This window comes from Tenrec ecaudatus, chromosome 1 (genome assembly GCF_050624435.1).
Source record: "Tenrec ecaudatus isolate mTenEca1 chromosome 1, mTenEca1.hap1, whole genome shotgun sequence".
NCBI lineage: Eukaryota > Metazoa > Chordata > Mammalia > Afrosoricida > Tenrecidae > Tenrec > Tenrec ecaudatus.
In genome coordinates this window covers 303973126-303993403 of record NC_134530.1, presented here as the reverse complement: position 1 = coordinate 303993403, position 20278 = coordinate 303973126, and positions in this window count along the sequence as shown.

Genomic DNA, 20278 nt, shown 5'->3' with positions numbered 1-20278 from the left:
GGGTTGGGGAACCTAGGAGCGGGGAGTCCTGGAGACCTGGTGGCATGGGCACATGGGTGCTCCAGATCCTGAGGGTATGTGATCTGGGACTTCCAGGTCTGGGCACAGTTCATAGACGCCTCTTTCAAATCCAGGATTCCCTGGATTCTGATGTTGGTGCCCCCTCCTGAGCAGACCTTGTGTTTTCAGCCAGCCTTAGGTTCAGCGTGACCTCGTGTCTCAGGAAGAACCGAGGGCCGCAGGCCTCAGCACTTATGTGGAGAAAGTTGGCTCTCCGGCATCTCCGCTGCTTTATCAGTGGAAGTCACAGGAGGGCCCGTCCATCGGTTATAGATGGACACTGAGGAAGAGCTGGCCAACAATTAGTGCGGATGGAGTCTCAGCTGTTTGGGTTGGTTTGGATGGAGAGAAGGAAGTTCTGGATGAGGTCCCTCCAGACCACTGCCCATGTGGGGTGGGGGTGGGCATCCAGGGCTAGGCTTCCTTTCCATGAACTGTTCTTCAGAGGGGAAATCTTCCCATACTTGACACGCTTGTTGATTTTCAGACAGACGGGCATCCCTGTGGTCTGACAGCTCTCCTCCATTAGCACAACGTGGACCTGCCACCTTCCCTGAAGTAGCTAAGCAAGGCAAGTGTGTGTGTGTGTGTGTCTATCAGGGTATATCATGTTGCTACCTGTGAATCCTTAAGTCTGGAGATCAACAAGGCTGGCAGCTGGGAATGCTTCCTCATTTCCTGCTTTCTTTCACACTCTTGGGGTACCCACCCATCCTGAGTCAGCTGTGGGCTGTACCTGGACTCATGCCCATGACACAAAGTGATGGGCCCAGGTGACAAGGTGGATGGATGTGGTCCTGCAGTTTCTACTTTCCTAGAAACACAGGTGGGACCATAAACCATTGTGTAACCTCAGACCAGGCCCTAGACCACTCTGGTCCACATTTTTGTCTTTTATTAGATATTTTCTGGAAAAGTCCAATCACAATAGATGGATGTTTTCCAAGGTGCAGTTTTTGCCACTCTGTTTTGATGTCATTCCAGAGTTTTGGTGATATTTATTTAATATATCTATCCCAAGATTCCATACCAAGAAATTCATCTGTAGTGGGACTAGGATGGGGTTCCTGGTGGCACTGAGGACTAGGCATTGGGCTCCTAACTTCAGGGTCATGTTTCAAACACACCAGCCACTCTGCCAGAGATGGAGAAAAACATGAAGCTGTCTGCTCCTGCCAAGATTTAGTCTAAGAAATCCTGTGGGGATCTACACTGCCACGAGACAGAATTGACTCCATGTAAGTGAGTTTGGATTTTAGATTTAGGGTAAGGGCCAGGTGTTTGAACTTGTCAACAACCCCCTCACCGACATTTTAATACCTCTATGTTCTCTAAAGCCCAATCTTGGTGGTAAATAGAACATTTCATTTAGCACTGGATGGAATAATGTGTCATGTGTGGCAGTTACCTAATCTCCTGTCAACTTGCGAAGGGGTGGAATCTAGCCTGTCAAACAGGTCATAACCAATGAGGCCTCTGTGTGGGGATGGCCTTCTCCGGAAGATTCTGGGAACTCCTATCTTCCTCCCTGGAGGTGGGACATACACTCTCTCTGCTTAGTCTCCCTGAGAGAAATTCCCATTGACAAGCCACCAGGAGCTATGCTGATGGCAGCCAGAGCCATGGAGCTGAAGGAGCCACATGGAGACCCATGCCAGCCCTAAGATGCTTCTACTGCCACTGGATCCACAAGACTTTCCACTCACTGGCCTGTGACCTTCCTGCATTCAGCGTCATTGCATGTGTGGCGTGAGTCTGAAGAGGAATTTATAGATTGGTATCGGATTTATGGGCTAATATCAGACTTATGGACTTGATCTGGACGGGGCTGGGATGTTTTCTTTATATACAATGACTCTTGATATACATCTCTTTCTTATACACGCATGAGTACCTCTGCATTTGTTTCGCTAGTCTACCTGGATTAACACATCATGCGACTTTCTAATTATCTCACTCACATAAGGCTTTGACCAATGTGCAAGCTCCTTCACAGATGGTGTTACATTTTACTTTTAACAATCACCCTTGAGTGGGATCTTTCTAGGGTGCTGGAACTATGAGCCGTCGACTTTATACAGGCATCTATACATACAGGTATCGATACAAACAAGTATATATACATCTGTCAAAACTCTTAAGATCTGTGTCTACGATTGTTGAAGACAAATCGGGTACATAAGTAAATGTGGTGAAGAAAGCAGATGGTGCCTGCTATTAAAAAATATAATGTCTGGGCTCTTAATGGCTTGAAATTCAACAAGCAGCTATCTAGCAGATAAGCAACAAAGCCCACATAGAAGAATCTCACCAGCCTGTGTGAATGTAAGGTGTCATTGGGTATAGGTTATCAAAAAATCAAAAGCAAGCAACAAAATTGATATGAAAAATCATGGAGAAACTGGAGACCCCAAGCCCACCTGCAAGATAATCGGGCTATCCCTTGCAGAAGGGCCACATGGAAGGGATGGTATATTTACGATGTGATATAGCACTGATGAAAGACAGAAGATTCTCTAGTTCTTTAATATCTCTTCCCCTTACCATTATGGTCTATGTTTTCACCTCATTAATCTTGTTAGACGTGTGTAGGTTCATTTGTATATTCAAGATAGACACATGAAAGCCAAGATAGATTGCCCTTCAGAAAGAGTAATGGGAATAATGATTCCGTGAGGATATGGGAAGATGGGAATGGAGAACTGATAGCAATGATAACTATATAACCCCATGCACAGGGAACGAATAATGGGATAGTAGGCAAATGGATACACTGGATGGTATATGATAAGACAAATACATAAATCGATAAAATAACATAATAATAAGGGTTCTTGGGAGGTAAGGTAGGGGAAGCAGGAGCTAAAAAGGAGCTGATATCAAAGAGTTAAAGGAAAAAGAAAATGTTTTGAAACCAATGATGACAGTTATTGTACAATTATACTTGATCTAATGAAATTATGGAATGCTACAATATCTGTAAGAGCTCCCAATAAAATGATTGATGACAATTGAAAAAAAGATCTGTGTGTCTATACTTGGAAAGTTTATGGTGTAGTTCTATTCTGTTCAGTGGGGTTATGACAGATCAGAAATGACTGGACAACAGTGGGTTTGTTTTTTGTTATTATACCTCAATTCAATAACTTATCATCAAACTAAATACAACCAGACATGGCAACAAAAACTCTAGCTCACCATTTCCCTCTAGATTGCTCTGGTAGTTACGTAATCTGGTGTCAATTTGGGATTTGAGAGGATTAAGAGTGAAGGGGTGGAGTCTAGTCTGTCAACCGGATCATAGTCAATGACGCCTGGGCATAGCCTTCTCCTGAGAATTCTGGGAACTCCTTGGAGGTGGGAGATTCTCTCTCTCTCTCTCTCTCTCTCTCTCTATCTATCTATCTATCTATCTATCTCTCTCTGAGCTCACTCCCTGAGAGACGCTCTGCTGACACACATGGCATTATGCTGATAGACCACGTGCCCTGGGAGCTGAGATGCTTACAACACCATTGGATCCGCAAGACTTCACACTCACTGACCTGCGACCTTCCTGCATTTGTCGTCATTGCGTGTGTTTCATGAGTCTGAAGAGGACTTTATAGATTGGTATCAGACATATGGGCTAATATTGGACTTATGAAATTGATCTGGACTAGTCTGGGATGTTTTCTCAATATTCAACATCTCTTGTATATCAAATTCTTTCTCATACACATATGAATGCCTATGAATTTGTTTCTCTAGTCTACCCACACGAACACAATTACCCAGGGACATTCAAGGTGAATCAGAAATGATTTATTTGAAGGGCCTTGTCAAACAGCAGCAGAAAAGACCTGTCATTAACCACCCCCTTTTAATCTAAACCTTGCTCTACTCTTCTCCCAATTTGGGAAGGCAAAACCATCTTAAGCAATTAGCCAGTTGCTATGGAGTTGACTCCAATTCCAAGTGGCCCCATGGGTGTCAGAGTAGAACTGTACTGCATAGGGTTTTTGGTGGCTAATTTTCTGGAAGGAGACCACTAGTCTTTCTCCTGAGGCAACTCTGGGTGGTCTGGAACCACCAATTTTAAGTCAGCAACTGAGGGCCTTTTTTTTTTAATGCAGGGACGAGCTACTCAAGGTCTAGCAAGTGGAGTAGGGACTGGCAGTGGCTCTGGAAAGAGTTCAAGGAAGCCATCCTGGAGAAGGAGGTGTGTCTCACTGTTCCTACAGCTGGCTCTTACAAGGCCTGAGGCACATATGATCTGCAAACAATCAGCTCACAGAAACGCTGTTCTTGGCTCCCCGTCCTTTCACTCTCACTGGAGTAAAGCTGCTGAGAGTGCCCTGCCTTCATTCCACATGCTTCCCTCAGGCTGGCCCAGGAAACAAACTTGCTCTCTCACTCATTCCTTTGCATTTAGTAAGAATCTTTGTAGCAGGCACTGGGCAGGATCCTGGAGTTGGCGAAAAGAATGAGACCATTTCTGTCCTGACACATTCCCTGCTTGGAGGAGGGCAGCTAAATACGTGTCATCTCAGGACGGTTGTGAACCTTCCATCCTAGCTCAGTGAGCTAGACTCACATCGCTTGGGGTTGGGAGTTAGGGACATAGCTGCGACACCTGAAGAAGGGGTAGTTGGTGGGGGAGAAGGAAGGGCCTCTAACTATTTGTTGCCAAATTGACTCCAACTCTCCGTGATTCCTCGTGTGTCGGGGTGAAACTGTGTTCTGTAGGGTTTTCAGAGTTTTCAAAAGTCGACCGCCAGGCCTTTCTTCCGAGGCACCTCTGGCTGGACTTGAACCTCCAACCTTTCAGCAAGCAGCCAAGCACTTTAAAAAGGATTTCTAGGAAAATGCTAGTCAGGAAAGTCTTTGAAAGGGGCGAAATCCTGAAATCTATTCCAGGTTAAAGAACTTACAAAATTAAAGTCCTTTATAAAATTTGGATTCTTTTTTAAGTGCAGGATTTTTGTGTGTGTGCATTTTTTCCCCTCCCAAGGAAGTGCCCAGTCCTTTCCACCCTCCTGGCCCTTACTCCACAGTGAGAAGGGCTAGGTGTCCTGCTTCTCCCTCTCTTTCACACATGCCCTTTAGTGATAAGCAGACCCAGAGCTCAGTGTATGGACTGCCGGACTTCAGCGAGGAAGCAATCAGGATGCGGGCACTCTCATGGCTTCTCCCCACTTGTCCTGATGTCCACCCGGGCTTGATGAATAATGCCGTCCACCTATTTGACCATCTGGAATGTACAGATGCTCCTCATCAGCCTGAGGCTCTTTATGTGAAAACCTCTACCACCACACAGTGAGCTGAGAATAAGGACACCTGCCCACGGCAAGTGACAGTGGATGCCAGGAAGTCCACGCCAAGCATGGCTATGGGGCCCTTACTATGGAGTCTCGTCCCTTCCTGTAAAACATGGGATTCCGCTCCACTGTCAATCCAGAGCTGATTAGAAGTGGCAGCTGTGATTGAGGGCGAGGCTGACTGATTTCCAGAGCAAGCAGGCAGGAGAATTCAAAAAAAGCACAGCCACCTGAGGTCAACTGAGGGAAGAGACAAATAATCACACACCTCCCTGTGACCCGGGGGCATTGCTGTCCATGGACCAAGAATGTTCATTGTGGCATGCATTAGGATGATCTTAATAGTCCTCCCGGAGAGCCTAATCACTTGGGGTGCGCTCTGTTTAATAAGGCAGGGGTGCGTGGGGTGCGCTTTGGGAGACATGTCACCATAATGATCATAATATGAAAATGGTGGTGCTTCAGGGAATATATTTCAGTTATCTGGAAAAGTCATTCACTGAAACCTGCAATGCAGACGAACACAGTGGCTTTGGCTTTGCCAGGTACAGTGAGTTGGCATGTCGGGGGATGGCAGGTACCCGAAAGCACTAGTGCATTGATTCTTCACATTGCTATGCCATCATCCTCCCTCTCTGGAAAGCAGAACGCAGAGGATTCCGTTGCCATTCCTTTGGGAAAACATGCACAACAACCCCTTGCCAACTCAAAATTTCTACATGTACAGTTCACATTACTGACTTAGCATTGAATACACTCAATACTATCCTTCATACCGTGTAACTTTTATTGCTATCTTTTCCCAAAGTATTCTACCACCATTCACAAACTCCGTCCTTTAAGTAAAAATTCCCCTCTCCCTTTCCCCTGCTACCAGTGATGACCATTCAGAATTTTTAATTTATATCATTTGCTTATTGCAGACACGTGAGCTCACACAGTATTTGCTCCCGCACAGCTGTTTTGGCACGTGGTTTGCTCCGCACAATGTTTGCAAGGTGCCTCTATATTGTGGCACGCATTAGGACTTCACTTCTCTCTATCATTGGGTTATAATAGGCAATTGTCAGTACATAGCACAGTTTGCTTATCCATACACGTGCTAATGGCCATTTTGGTTATTTCCACACTTGAGCTAGTGCTGCAAGGAACATTGGCAAACGGGTTTCTATTTGTGTCCCTGCTTTCACTTCTTCTGCCTAAATACCCAGGGTTGGAACTGCTGTATCGTGTGATAGTTCTAAATTCACATTTTTGAGCAACCAATAAGCAGTTTTCCACCATGCCGGTACCATTTTATATCACTAAAGGATGCCAGTTTTCCATAACCTCTCTAGCATCTACTAGTTCCTTTATTTCTTTATTGCTGTCATTCTCATGAGGGTGAGGCTATGTTTCCTTGTGCTTTTGATTTGCATCTCCTTAATGGCTAATGATCACTACTCATCTGTCAGTTTGTACTATTGAGGTGGCTTGTGCGTTGCAGTGGTGCTGGAAGCTGTGCCATTGATATTTTAAATACCTGGCAAGCAGGGCGACCCAGGGTGGACAGGTTTTAGCAGAGCTTCCAGCCTAAGAAAAGACTATGAAGAAAGAATAGGCCGTCCATTTCTGAGGATTAGCCACTGAAACCCTTATGAAAAGCTGTGGAACACTGTCTGACACTGTGCCCGAAGAGGAACCCGTCAGCTTATAAGTTACTCAAAATATGATTAGGGTAGAACTCTCTCCCCACAGCACAGTCAACCTAAGAGATGCGGGTGAAATCGTTTTTAGAACCTTCATTTGCTTATGGGGCATAACTCAAAAGGAGAAGGAGTAGCTACACACATCCACTAATACTCTGAACACGGAATGTACAAAGTATGAATCTATAAAAATCCTAAGCTGTCAAAAATAAAATGGAAGACATAGAGATCGACAGATGGGCTTAGTGAACTGAAATGGACTGGTGGATTCACTATGGCAGGAATGGCAAATTCAAGAAGAGTGAAGTCACCTTTGTTATCAAGACCTTTCTGGGAGTACAATGCCATCTGAGACAGGATGTCTCTGTGTGCCTTCAAGGAAGAACAGATAATACGAGCAGTTGTCACATACACACAAAAACTATTAAGGCAATGATGAAGACATATAAGAATTCTATCAACAGCTTCAGTATGAAATTGATCAAACATACAATCAAGGTACATTAATGATTACTGGTGACTGAAATGCAAAAGATGAAACAAGGGTGGGTAGTTGGAAATTATAGACCCTTAATGATAGAAATGAAGCTGAAGATCCCATGATAAAATTTAGCAAGCCCAATAGTTTCATTGCAAATATCTTCTTTTTTTTGACATGAATGTTTACTGTATATGACAACCTTGCCATACAGAATACACAGGAAACAAATTGACTGCATCTAAGGCTCAATATCATCAGCCAAAACAAGTTCAGGGTTGAATGTAGAACAAGTTTTGAACTGCTCATATGCAAGTTCAGTTGGAGTTGAAGAAAATTGGAGTAAATCCACAAGAGCCAAAAGGACACCCTTGAGTATGTGCCAGGCGAATTTAGAGAGCATCCCAAGAACAAATTTGATGCACTGAACATTAATGCCCGAAGACCAGATGAGTTGTGGGATGACATCAATAACATCATGCATGAAGAAAGCAAAAGGATGTGAGAAAGAAAGAAAAGACCAAAGTGGATATCAGAAGTGAATCTACTCTTAAACATAGAATAACTAAAACTGATGGAATAAATGATGAAGTTGAAAAGTTGAACAGAAAATTGTAGAAGATAGCTCAAGAGGACAAGGTATAATGAAATGGCATAAGACCTGGAGTTAGAAAATCAAAAGGGAAGAACACTTTTGACTTTTCTCAAGCAGAAAATATTGAAGAAGAAATTCAAACCTCGGGTTGCAATACTGAGGGATTCTATGGGCAAAATACTAAACAATTCAGGAAGTATCAAACCAATATGAAAGGAATACACAAAATCACAGTAACAAAACAAAACATAAAACCCGAACTGGCAGATATACCCCATTTTCAAGAGGTAGAATATGATCAGGAAACTGTTCTATTGAGGAATGAAGTCCAAGTTGCACTGAAGGTATTGGCAAAAAAACAGGGCTCCAGGAATTGATAAAATAGCAGTTAAAATATATCAACAAGTTGTGGGTGCGTTGTAAGCACTAATTAGTCTATGCCAGGAAATTTAGAAGTCAACTAGTTGACCCATCAACTGGAAGAGATCCATATTTATATCGATTCCAAAGAAAGGTGACCCAAGAGAATGCGGAATAAGGAAGACCAGAGATGAACTGATGCATTTGAATAATGCTGTTGGGGAAGCACGCTGGAAGTGCCTTGGACTGCCAGGAGAACAAACAAATCTCTGTTGGAGGAAGTAGAGCCAGAATGTCCATAGAAACATGGATGCTTGACTTTGCCTCATGTACTTTGGGCATGTTATCAGGAGAGACCAGTCTTTGGAAAAGGACATCATGCTTGGTGAAAGAAAGGGTCGATGTTAAAGAAGAACACCTTGACAAGATGGCTTGACATGATGGTCACCACAAAGAGCTTACTTAGAGCAACTGTGAGTATGGCAAAGGACTAGCCAGTGTTTCATTTTGTTGTAGATAAGGTTCTTGTGGGTGAGAACCAACTGGGTAGCTCCTAGCAAGCAAACAAAAAAAGAAAAAACAGTTTGCTTCTGTAAAGATTCACAACCTTGGAAACTCTATGAGGCAGTACCACTCTGTCCCATAAGATCACTGGGATTTGGATTCAACTCAACAGCAACCATAATGTTCATGAGGTTGACTATTTTTCATGTGCCTGTTGACCATGTGAATATCCTCTTTGGTTAACTATCTATTTAAATCTTTTGGCCAATTTTTTTTTAATTTTTGGCTGTTAAGTTCTAGAAACTTTTTATGTGTATGGGTATTAGAAATGTGTTGGATATATGGTTCCCTAAGTGTTTCTATCTGTAGATTATTATTTGAGGCTGAGTTATCTTGAGAAGCCCAAATGTTAATGCTTATATCTATATGTAGAATTGTATACCAAGAAAATGGCTCACATTGTTATAAATAAATAGGCAAGTGTAAATCTGTGGGTCAGATATTAGACCTAAGGCTTATTTTGACTTATTTAGCTGCTAATGAATTCAAGATAGGAAGGAAGGCGAGTGGATTGTGGTTGCAGAAGCCAAGGAACTCAAGGTCAGCAGGTCAGATGGAAGGCCACTAACTTCTTCAAGGTTAGCAGGCAAGGTGGCAGGAAGTTAGTTCAAGTCCAAAAAAACAGCAACTAGTCAAATGAAGGATCAAGACCCACCTACCAAAAAGCAAGCACGCTTTCTCACAAGGTCCACTTATATTGGAAGCAATCCATACCTCTGAGGAAATGTCCTTTCAATTAAAGATCAGTGCCGTGAACTGAGTGAGGGTGTTGTATCCCACCCTAATCTTCTTACAGCAGATTGGCTACACAGGGGATATCATATTACTGAGATGATTACCTTGTGTTAGATTGTATCATGGGGTTTTGACTGCCAACTCACTGAGAATCCTTGGCCAGCCAAATTCATATGAAATATTAACTTTTACAGCTTTTTGTTTACTTTTTAGATAAAGTCCTTTGATGAATAGAAGTGTTTGATTTCTCTGAGATCCCATTTATTTTGTGTTTTACTGCTCATGCATTTGTTATCATATCTGAGTTAGTTGAAAGTTTATTGTGCCAAACTGGCCGATAAACACATGTGGGGTTAATTGAAGAGTGGAGAGATAAATGGCTCAGTGAGCCTCACCTTTCTGGTTCTCGGGTCTCTTGCTTTCTGATGGCCGGACCAGGGTGCAGCTGCCTTAGCCAATTCCCTGTTTTAGCTGGCAAGACTCACTTCGTGCAAGACATCCCCAAGGAGAAGCCACATGGACCTACCCCGATGTAGCCCTGGGTGCTGGAGCAGTCGTGTGGAGACCCCTGCCAGTGCTGAAATTCTTACATGTTCACTAATTCAGCTTTCCTCCTGCAGTCGGCATCATTGTGTCTGTTTTGTGAGATGGAGGAGGACTTTATGGATTGGTGTTGGACATGTGGGTTAATGTTGAACTTGTGAGCTTGGGCAGCTCTGGGTCGGGATGTTTTCTTGATGCCCACTTACCCTTTATATAAAACTCTCTCTTATATATGAGAGAGTTTCTGTGGATCTGTTTCTCTAATGTACCCAGACTAACACAAATGGGAACAGAGTAGATTGCTAGGGCCCTGGTGGGTCTGAACCTTGCACCTTTTGGTTAGTAACAGGCTGCTTAGCCTCTGTACTGCCAGGGCTCCTCTGAGGCTAATGTACATGTTCTATCTGGTCTATTTCTCAAGGGGGTATGTGGATTTGGGGTGGTTTCTGAAAAAGCAATCTTAAAGGCATGCATCCCTACATTGAGCCGATACAAGGTTTTGTTATCTATCACAGGCAGCTGCAATTAGCAATTTGCAGGAAGAGAAAATGCTTATGCTACTTTAGTAGGGATTATTAGAAATAACCTTTGAACCAGGAAACCTTCAGAGGGCATCTGTGCACTTCTCGATATAAAGTTGGATTTCACATTTGTTCGAGTCATTTGATACAAAGCGGTCCCTTTAAGAAATGGATCCGCGATTTCCGGATTGCCTTGGCCCTTCACCAAGGTGCAGTGTCTGTCCCCTGTAAGTGTCAGGAGAGTGTCAGGGAGGTCCCTTGACCTGCGCTGCTCTCCTGAAATACACTCCATGTGCAAGTTTTCAGATTTCAGTGCATTTCCAAAATACACTGCTTGTAGTGGGGATGCCTTCAGGGATTGCTGCAATTCATCTAGCTAATGTGTGTAACTTTGTTAGTGGGTTGGACCATCCTGGCCTCCCAAGGACAGAATCCGCAGCTGCGATGGATGCTTTGCTTTGCAGCTGTCTGCCCTTTCCCCTGCTTTTGCAACCTCTCCACTCCATGGGCACTTCCTTGCCTCCCTGTTGCTACTGTCGCTGGGGATGTGTTTGGCTTTGACCTGATGGTGACTAATCATTAACTCTGTGGGGTAGATTATCAGTTTATGTTAATAGCGTTGCTGGGGGCTCTGCAATGCCTTGGTGTGATAAGACCTTCTGAAGCTGTTCTCCTTGGGGGGCTCCTAGGGAATCCAAGATTGGCCTTGTTGCCTCCCACTGGGACTGACCTGGTTTTTGAAGGAGGAAGAGAAACTGCTTTGCCAGGAAGGCCCAGAAAGTGCCCGGCTTTCTGAACCACATCAGGAACCTCCCTCAGCTAACACCCTCTGGGTGACAGGTCTCAGGTTTCACAGAGAGCTGGCCTCCTGCGTGAAAATAAGCAGTCTGTTCAGATAGATCTTGGACCACTCCTTTCAACTGCCCGAGGCAGCCTGCAACCAGTTGTGCAATCTGTTTGTTGTGCGGAGTTAGTTAGGGGAAGAAGAGTTCTAGAAAGGCGCCCAAAGCCAATCAGTGGACACCATTTATTGAGAGTTCTTTTGGATGGCGTGCCCATGTGCTCTGGGAGGTAGCAGAAACGTGAGAGGATAAAAGGGGGAGAGAGGTGTGGACAAGGACAAGAAGTGTCATGCCAGTCCCATGTTGGTCCCTGAATAGTGACCACGCTTGCATGACGGTGGCATGGAACACGTAGAGAAGTGTAAGGGGCATGCCTCCTCTCCAGCTGCTGCTACCAAAACCAGGACAAGGGATTCAAACAGAAGCCCTTGGATGGTGCACACATGCCGGGGTGCTCAGCGGCTAGCCCGAAACTTCCAAAAGGTGGAAGTTTGCATCTAACTGAGGGTCACTAGACAGAAAGGCCTGATGACCTACGTCCCCAAATCAGCCATTCAACCCTCTGGAGCACAGTTGGACTGTGACATACATGGGGAAAACTCCAGTCACCCTACCCACTTGATGCCAACGCCATCGAGTTTCTGAGGTTACAAATCTCTAGGGAAGCGGATTACATCATCTTTCTCCTGTAGAGTGAATGGTGGGTTTGACCCACTGACCCTTTGATTGGCAGCCCAATGTTAGCCCACTCTGCCATCTTAACATTCCATTTACACTGATACAGCCTAGTGGGTTGTTCCTCCCAATAATATTGTTAAGAGCTCTGCAGGAGAAAGATGAGGCAGTCTGGTTCTAAAAAGATATACAGCTTCCCAAACGATGCTCTTTAAGAGACCATTAAAAACCCCCTAACAATCTACGCCCACAACAACTATAGATTCAGAAAAGCTCTGGGTTCATTCTACTCTAGTCTATCCAATCTTGAGTTGAAACTCACTTGAAGGCACAAAAATAAGGGAAAAGAAGCTTTGAGTCTAAGGAAAGCACATCTAACGGGGAAGTTACATGAGAAATGGAACTTTTTATAAGCACTGAACTATAGGTCCCAGGTACCATGCTCTTCCATGATCCAGTGCAGTCTTCAAAATAACCCCGGGGAAGCAGTTCTATGTGCATTTACCAAGGATGGAAATGAGGGTAACCAGTCTAGTGGTGGATAATGGATTTTGCATAAAGGGCCTTCTAGAGTAAGACCCTAGACACCAGAATGTCATGAAGCTGTCTCTGAGCTACTACCAAGAATGAGGGAAGCGGAAAAGATGAGGATCCCAGCTCATTTTCCCCAGCCGCACATTTTAAATATTGGACTCTAGACATGCTTCATGAATTAAGAGTTGAGCTATATATTTTTTTCCTTTTTTAAAATGAGCTTTATTTATCTTAGAGCAACTCGAGGTTTACAGAAATAGAGAGTTCTCACACAATCCCCCTACCATTGACACATAGCCTTCGTGTGACGCATTTGTCATCACCAATGTGCCAAACTTGATTGTTAACTGAAGTTCAAGGCTCACACTAGCATCCACTGTTTGCACACAGGCCTTTGGAACTTTGACAAATGCATGATGCCATGTATCCACCATTACAATACTACATAGAAAAGTTTGATTGCCCTAAAAATGCCCAGTGCTCCACTTATTCACCCCTACTATTCTCTCCACCATGATTGATGGTGCGAACACTAGCTGGCAGTGTGGACCAAGAGACACCTAGGAAGACAGGCCTGGCAAACTGCTTCCAAAACATCACAGCTTCCAAAACTGTGAGGAGTACTTCCGTTCTGCACAACTTGAAGGCACCCGACAGCAAGAATTCTCCCCACCCAGACCCTGGCAGCCAATGATCTTTTACGGTCTCTGTAGTTTTGACTCTTCAAGAATGTCACATCCCTGGAACCACACTTGAAAAAATGTGTAACTTTTCAATGGGCCCTGAGGCAGTTAGTTGATTGTGCAAACCTGTGAGATTAATTGAAGGGCAGAGGGATAAATGGCTCAGTGAGCCTCACCTTTCTAGTTCTCGGGTCTCTTGCTTTCTGATAGTCAGACCTGGGTGCAGCTGCCTTAGCCAGTTCCCTGCTTAAGCTAACAAGGCTTACTTTCTGCAAGACATCCCTAAGGAGAAGCCACATGGACCTACTCCGATGCAGCCCTGGTTGCTGGATCAGCCGTATGGAGACCTCTGCCAGTGCTGAGATGCTTATACATTGACTGAGTTGGCTTTCCTCCTGCAGTCGGCATCATTGTGTGTGTTTTGTGAGATGAAGGAGGACTTTGTGGATTGGTGTTGGACATAAGGGTTAATGGGTTAATGTTGGACTTGTGGGCTTGGGCAGCACTGGGTTGGGGTGTTTTCTTGATGTGCACTTAACCTTTATATAAACTCTCTCTTATACATGAGTTTCTGTGGATTTTGTTTCTCTAAAGTACCCAGAGTAACACATTATGGTACCTTGGGAGTAGGGTACTGGAGAAATAAATCATAAGTTAGAGAGTAGATGTTTGTTTGACCTCTCCCTTATGGTAGTTTTTCTTCTTTGTCTAGCCAGAGGTCAGATAAAAACACACTGTTTACTCGGTTGTTTCTGGGAAAAACATGGGAAGTATGAAAATAGAAAGTTTGCAAGCCCACTTGCTTTCAGCCATTAATACTTGATCTGTAGATGGGTTTAGCCCATGCCTATAAAAAAGATATGCCACACCCAGTGCTTTGGAGTACTCTGGAACCAGTGGTCTTTCTCAGAAGGTGGAAGAAATCTGGAACCATGAAGAAAACTCCTCTCTAGGACTGAATGTTAAAGGGAGCCTGTGAGTCGGTTAAAATGCTTGCTAGGTGACCACCTGGATCTACTTGTTGACTGGAAGTGGGAGAAATGCAGCAATAAAGAGATGGGTTGAGTTTGGCCACTGACACATGTGGACTTGGTTTACAGGAAAAAGAAGACAAGAGCAGGTTGACTGGTCTAAAGTTCATGAACTAGCATGAGGGGGCTAGGCTTGTTGAGTATTGGTGAGAGCCCATGGTCTAAAGGCAAGGCGACCAATAGGCACCCTGTGGAGGCTGAGTGAGGCAGCCCACACTGAGTTGACCAGGACCTGACCAGCTGGAGATTTTTGAGCCTGTGAACTGGTGCATATTGTTGCTGACTTTATGGATGTCCAGAATTGACTTTGCTTATGGATGCAGACTTCACAAGGTTCCAACTGGATTGTCTCCTCAGATTACTGAGTTGATGTAAGTGGGCAATATATAAATCGGATGCCCAGAATTGGGGGCGGGGGGTGGGTAAAGTCATGAAGTGTTTGGCTGATAAATTTTCGTAGGCGAGGGAACATATTCAAAGGATTATATGATTAAGGTGTAGGTGTTATTTAATTGCAATTGTGAGGCTAAAGAATTATGTTCAGGTGCCAAGTTGGCAAGGGGTGGATTGACGTAGTTAGTTTATTGTGCCAACCTGGCCGATAAACACATGTGGGGTTAATTGAAAGGCGGAGGGATAAATGGATCAGTAAGCCTCACCTTTCTAGTTCTCAGGTCTCTTGCTTTCTGATGGTCGGTCCTGGGTGCAGCTGCCTTAGCCAATTCCCTGCATTAGCTGACAAGTCTCACTTCCTGCAAGACATCCATGTGGAAAAACCACATGGACCTACTCTGATGCAGCCCTGGGTGCTGGAGCAGCCGTATGGAGACCCCTGCCAGTGCTGAGATGCTTACACCTTCACTGACTCGGCTTTCCCGCCTGCAGTCAGCATCATTGCATGTGTTTTGTGGATTGGTGTCGGACATATGGGTTAATGTTGGACTTTTGGCTTGGGCAGCACTTGGTTGGGATGTTTTCTTTATGTGCATTTGACCTTTATATAAGACTCTCTTTTATACATGAGTTTCTGTGGATTTGTTTCTCTAATGCACCCAGACTAATACAGGCCCCTTTCACTTCCCAAATCCCAAACACAACTCACTGCTATTAAGTTGTTCTGACTCATAACACCCCAAAGGACAGACTAGAACTGCTCCTGTGAGTTTCTGAGACTGTTTATGGGAGTAGAAAGCCTTGTTTTTCTTTTCTCCAGCAGAGCTGCAGATAGCTTCAAACTGCTCACCTTGCAGTTAGCCGTCCAACTCATAACCACTACACCACTAGGGCTCCTTCCTTCACATATCGGTATGTTTTTTAAGGTTTCTGCATGCTTTTCTATGACCTGAAGAATAACCTGCTGTCTGGATGTATCACAGTGTGTGAATTCATTTTCTTGTTTGCTTTGCAGTACTTGAACATTCTGTGGAAAAGTTGCTGTAGGCATTCGCACACAAGTTATAATGTAGGCATATGTTTTCAACATTCATCATATATTAAACCTTCAAAATAATTTTTTTGCGTTTGACAAAGGGAACCTTTGGAAAGGTTGTAGCATGTTCTGTTTATGCTCCCATGGAGAATGATGTGGTAGAAGGGAGTTTAGAAAAAATTTTCCAAGGAGAATATATATATATGTATACACACACACACACACACACACATATATATATATGTATATATATATATATATATAGTCAATTCCAGCTCATAGTGACACTGCGTCACAGTGTAGAACTTCAGGTTTACAGGAGCAGAATGCCTCATCTTTCTCTGTGGAACAACTAGTGGGTTCAAACTACTGACCTTAGATTAAAAGCGGACTGCATAACCCACTATACCACTAAGCAGCAGTGGAGGACACAAAGACAAGAGGTTTGGTGGTGAGTCTCTTAGACCCTCACAACTCATAGTGTGATTTTTGGACCAAGCAGCATTGGGTGGTTATCTGGGCAATTGTTTGAAATGCAACTTATTTATCTCTACCAAGATTTATTGACTAAAAACCTGCTTATATAGAGATTTTTTGTTTGTTTCTAGTTTTATAAAATACCAGCAAGTTTTATTAACATAATTATATACTATTCAATTTGATGGTTTTAAATAACACATATATTCATGTATAAGCTGAGTTTTCCAGCACATTTTTAAATGTAGTTTTTGTGGTAAATTTGGGTGCCTCAGCTGATATTCAGGTTGGCTTTTATTTATTTCATTTTTAAACATTTTATTAGGGACTCATACAACTCTTATCACAATCCATACATATACATACATCAATTGTATAAAGCACATCTGTACATTCTATGTCCTAATCATTGTCAAAGCATTTGCTCTCCACTTAAGCCCTTTGCATCAAGTGCTCTTTTTTTCCCCTCTCTCCCACTTCCCCTTCCCTCAGGAGCCCTTGATAATTTATAAATTATTATTTTGTCATATCTTGCCCTATCCAGGGTCTCCCTTAACCCCCTTTTCTGTTGTCCATCTCTCAGGGAGGAGGTCACATGTAGATCCTTGTAATCGGTTCCCCCTTTCCAACCCACTCACCCTCTACCCTCCCAGTATTGCCCCTCACCCCCCTGGTCCTGCAGGTATCATCCACCCTGGATTCCCTGTGCCTCCAGCTCCTATATGCAGCAGTGTACAACCTCTGCTCTATTCAGACTTGCAAAGTAGAATTCTGATCATGGTAGTGGGGGTGCGGGGGAGGAGGAAGCATATAGGAGCTGGAGGAAAGCTGTATTCTTCATTGGTGCTATGTCGCACCCTGACTGACTCATCTCCTCCTCTAGACCCCTCTGTGAGGGGATCTGCAGTGGCTGACAAATGGGCTTTCGGTCTCCACTCTGCACTTCCACCTTCATTCACTATGGTAAGAGTTTTTTTTGTTGATGATGATGACTTATACCTGATGCCTTTGACACCTCGTGATCGCACAGGCTGGTGTGCTTCTTCCATAAGGTCTTTGTTGCTTCTGAGCTAGATGGCCGCTTGTTCACCTTCAAGCCTTTAAGACCCCAAACACTATCTCTTTTGATAGATGGGCACTATCAGCTTTCTTCGCCACATTTGCTTATGCACCCGTTTGTCCTCGGCGATTGTATCATGGAGGTGTGCAGCCAGTGATATGCTTTTTTGTTCTTTGATGCCTGATAACTGATCCCTTTGGAACCACGTGGTCACACAGGCTCGTGTCAGGTTGGCTTTTACTGGAGTATATACGGTATGTTAATAAAAGTTGTACAATCGTCATCACAATTTTAGAATTTATTCATTTTTTAACCCTAAATTATTAGTTCCCCATTAGTATTTCCCAACTTCCCCTGCCATAACTCCAAGAAACTATTAATCTAGTTATTATCTCTATGGATTTATTTATCCTGGATTTCATATAAAGAAAATCATACAAAACCCCCAAATGACACCAAAATAATATGCACAAAACCTCAATCCAACTAAAAGCAGCAGATAATAGAAACTAGGATGATTCAGAAATGGATCAAAAAGGAAAACAAATGATACAATGTTACATTTTAACCTCACTATAGCTGCAATGATCCTCTTTCCAATACAGTGGAGCTTTAATCCATGTGGGGGACCTACAAATGGATTTTGGGCTTTAAACTGTCATCCATACCCTGCTACAAATTGGATGCTCAGTATTTAAGCTCTCATACCATTTCCTTCTCTGATCTTAGATTTTATTATTTACAATCAATCCTTGGATCACACAGGCTGGTGTGCTCCTTCTGTGTGAGTTTAGCTGACTTCTCACTTAGATGGCTGCTTGTTTGAAGAGAAGCCTTTAAGGCCCCCAATGCTATTCTTTCTAATGGCTGGTATGTTAGTCTGGGTTGACTAGAGAAACAAATTATTAGATACTTATATGTGTATAAGAAAGGGCTTTATATACAAGAGCAAATGAACATCCCAGCCCAGTCCAGAAACAAGGCCATAAGTCCAATATTAGCCCAAATGTCCAGTACCAGTCAGTAAATTCCTCTTTAGACTCATGCAACACATGCAATAACACCGAATGCAGGAAGATCACAGGCCAGTGGGTGGAAAGCCTGGTGGTAAAGGCATCTCAGTGCTGGCAGGGGTCTTTACATAACTCCTTCAGTTCCAGAGCCCTGTATGCATCAGCATAGCTCCATCAGGCTCATTGTCAGTAATGTCTCACCGGGAGTGAGTTTGTCCGCCTCCAGAAAGCTATTTATCTCCTTAGTGCCTCCAAATGAGGTCCTCAAGGTGTGACCTGATTGACAGTCTGAATTCCACCCCTTCACTCTTAACAGTCTCAAATTGACAACACTTTATGTAACTACCACAGCCAGTGTGTCATCTGATTTCTTCACCACACTATACTCTATCACCTGTATCTGCAGTGATCACTTTCCGAGTACAAGTATTTTAAGCAGTGGCCATACAGATATTGATATGACCCTGAGACCAAGTGCTTCATATAAACATTAAAAAATTTTTTTCATAAAGTACGAAAATTAAAATAATTTAATAAAATTATAAATAAACATAACCTCAATGATTACATATAATTTCATGAAATGATTATAGATCAACTTTTTTTTACCTGTAGATATTTCTTTTTTTTCTTTCTTTTTTTACATTTTATTAGGGACTCATACAACTCTTATCACAATCCATATATAAACATACATCAATTGTATAAAGCACATCCATACATTCCCTGCCCCAATCATTCTCAAAGCATCTGCTCTCCACTTAAGCCCCTCGCATCAGGTCCTCTTTTTTTTTCCCCAATCCTCCCCGCTCCCCCCTCCCTCCTCCCTCATGTGCCCTTGGTAATTTATACATCGCTATTTTGTCATATCTTGCCCTATCCGGAGTCTCCCTTCCCCCCATTCTCTGTCGTCCCTCTCCCAGGGAGGAGGTCACATGTGGATCCTTGTAATCAGTTCCCCCTTTCCAACCCACTCACCCTCCACTCTCCCAGCATCGCCCCTCACACCCTTGGTCCTGAAGGTATCATCCACCCTGGATTCCCTGTGCCTCCAGCCCTCATATGTACCAGTGTACAACCTCTGCCCTACCCAGCCCTGCAAGGTAGAATTCAGATCATGGTAGTTGGGGGGAGGAAGCATCCAGAGTCTGGGGGAAAGCTGTGTTCTTCATTGGTACTACCTCGCACCCTGACTGACCCATCTCCTCTCCTAAACCCCTCTATGAGGGGATCTCCATTGGCCGACACATGGGCCTTGGGTCTCCACTCTGCACTTCCACCTTCATTCAATATGGTATATACACACACACACACACACACACACACACACACACACACACATATATATATATATATACACATATATCTTTTTTTTTTTGCATGATGTCTTATACCTGGTCCCTTTGGCACCTTGTGATCGCACTGCCGGTGGGCTTCTTCCAAGTGGGCTTTTTTGCTTCTGAGCTAGATGGCCGCTTGTTCACCTTCAAGCTTTTAAGACCCCAGACACTATCTCTTTTGATAGCCGGGCACCATCAGCTTTCTTCACCACATTTGCTTATGCACCCATTTGTCTTCAGCGATCCTATCATGGAGGTGTGCAGTCAATGATATGATTTTTTGTTCTTTGATGCCTGATAACTGATCCCTTCGGGACCACTTGATCACACAGGCTGGTGTGTTCTTCCAT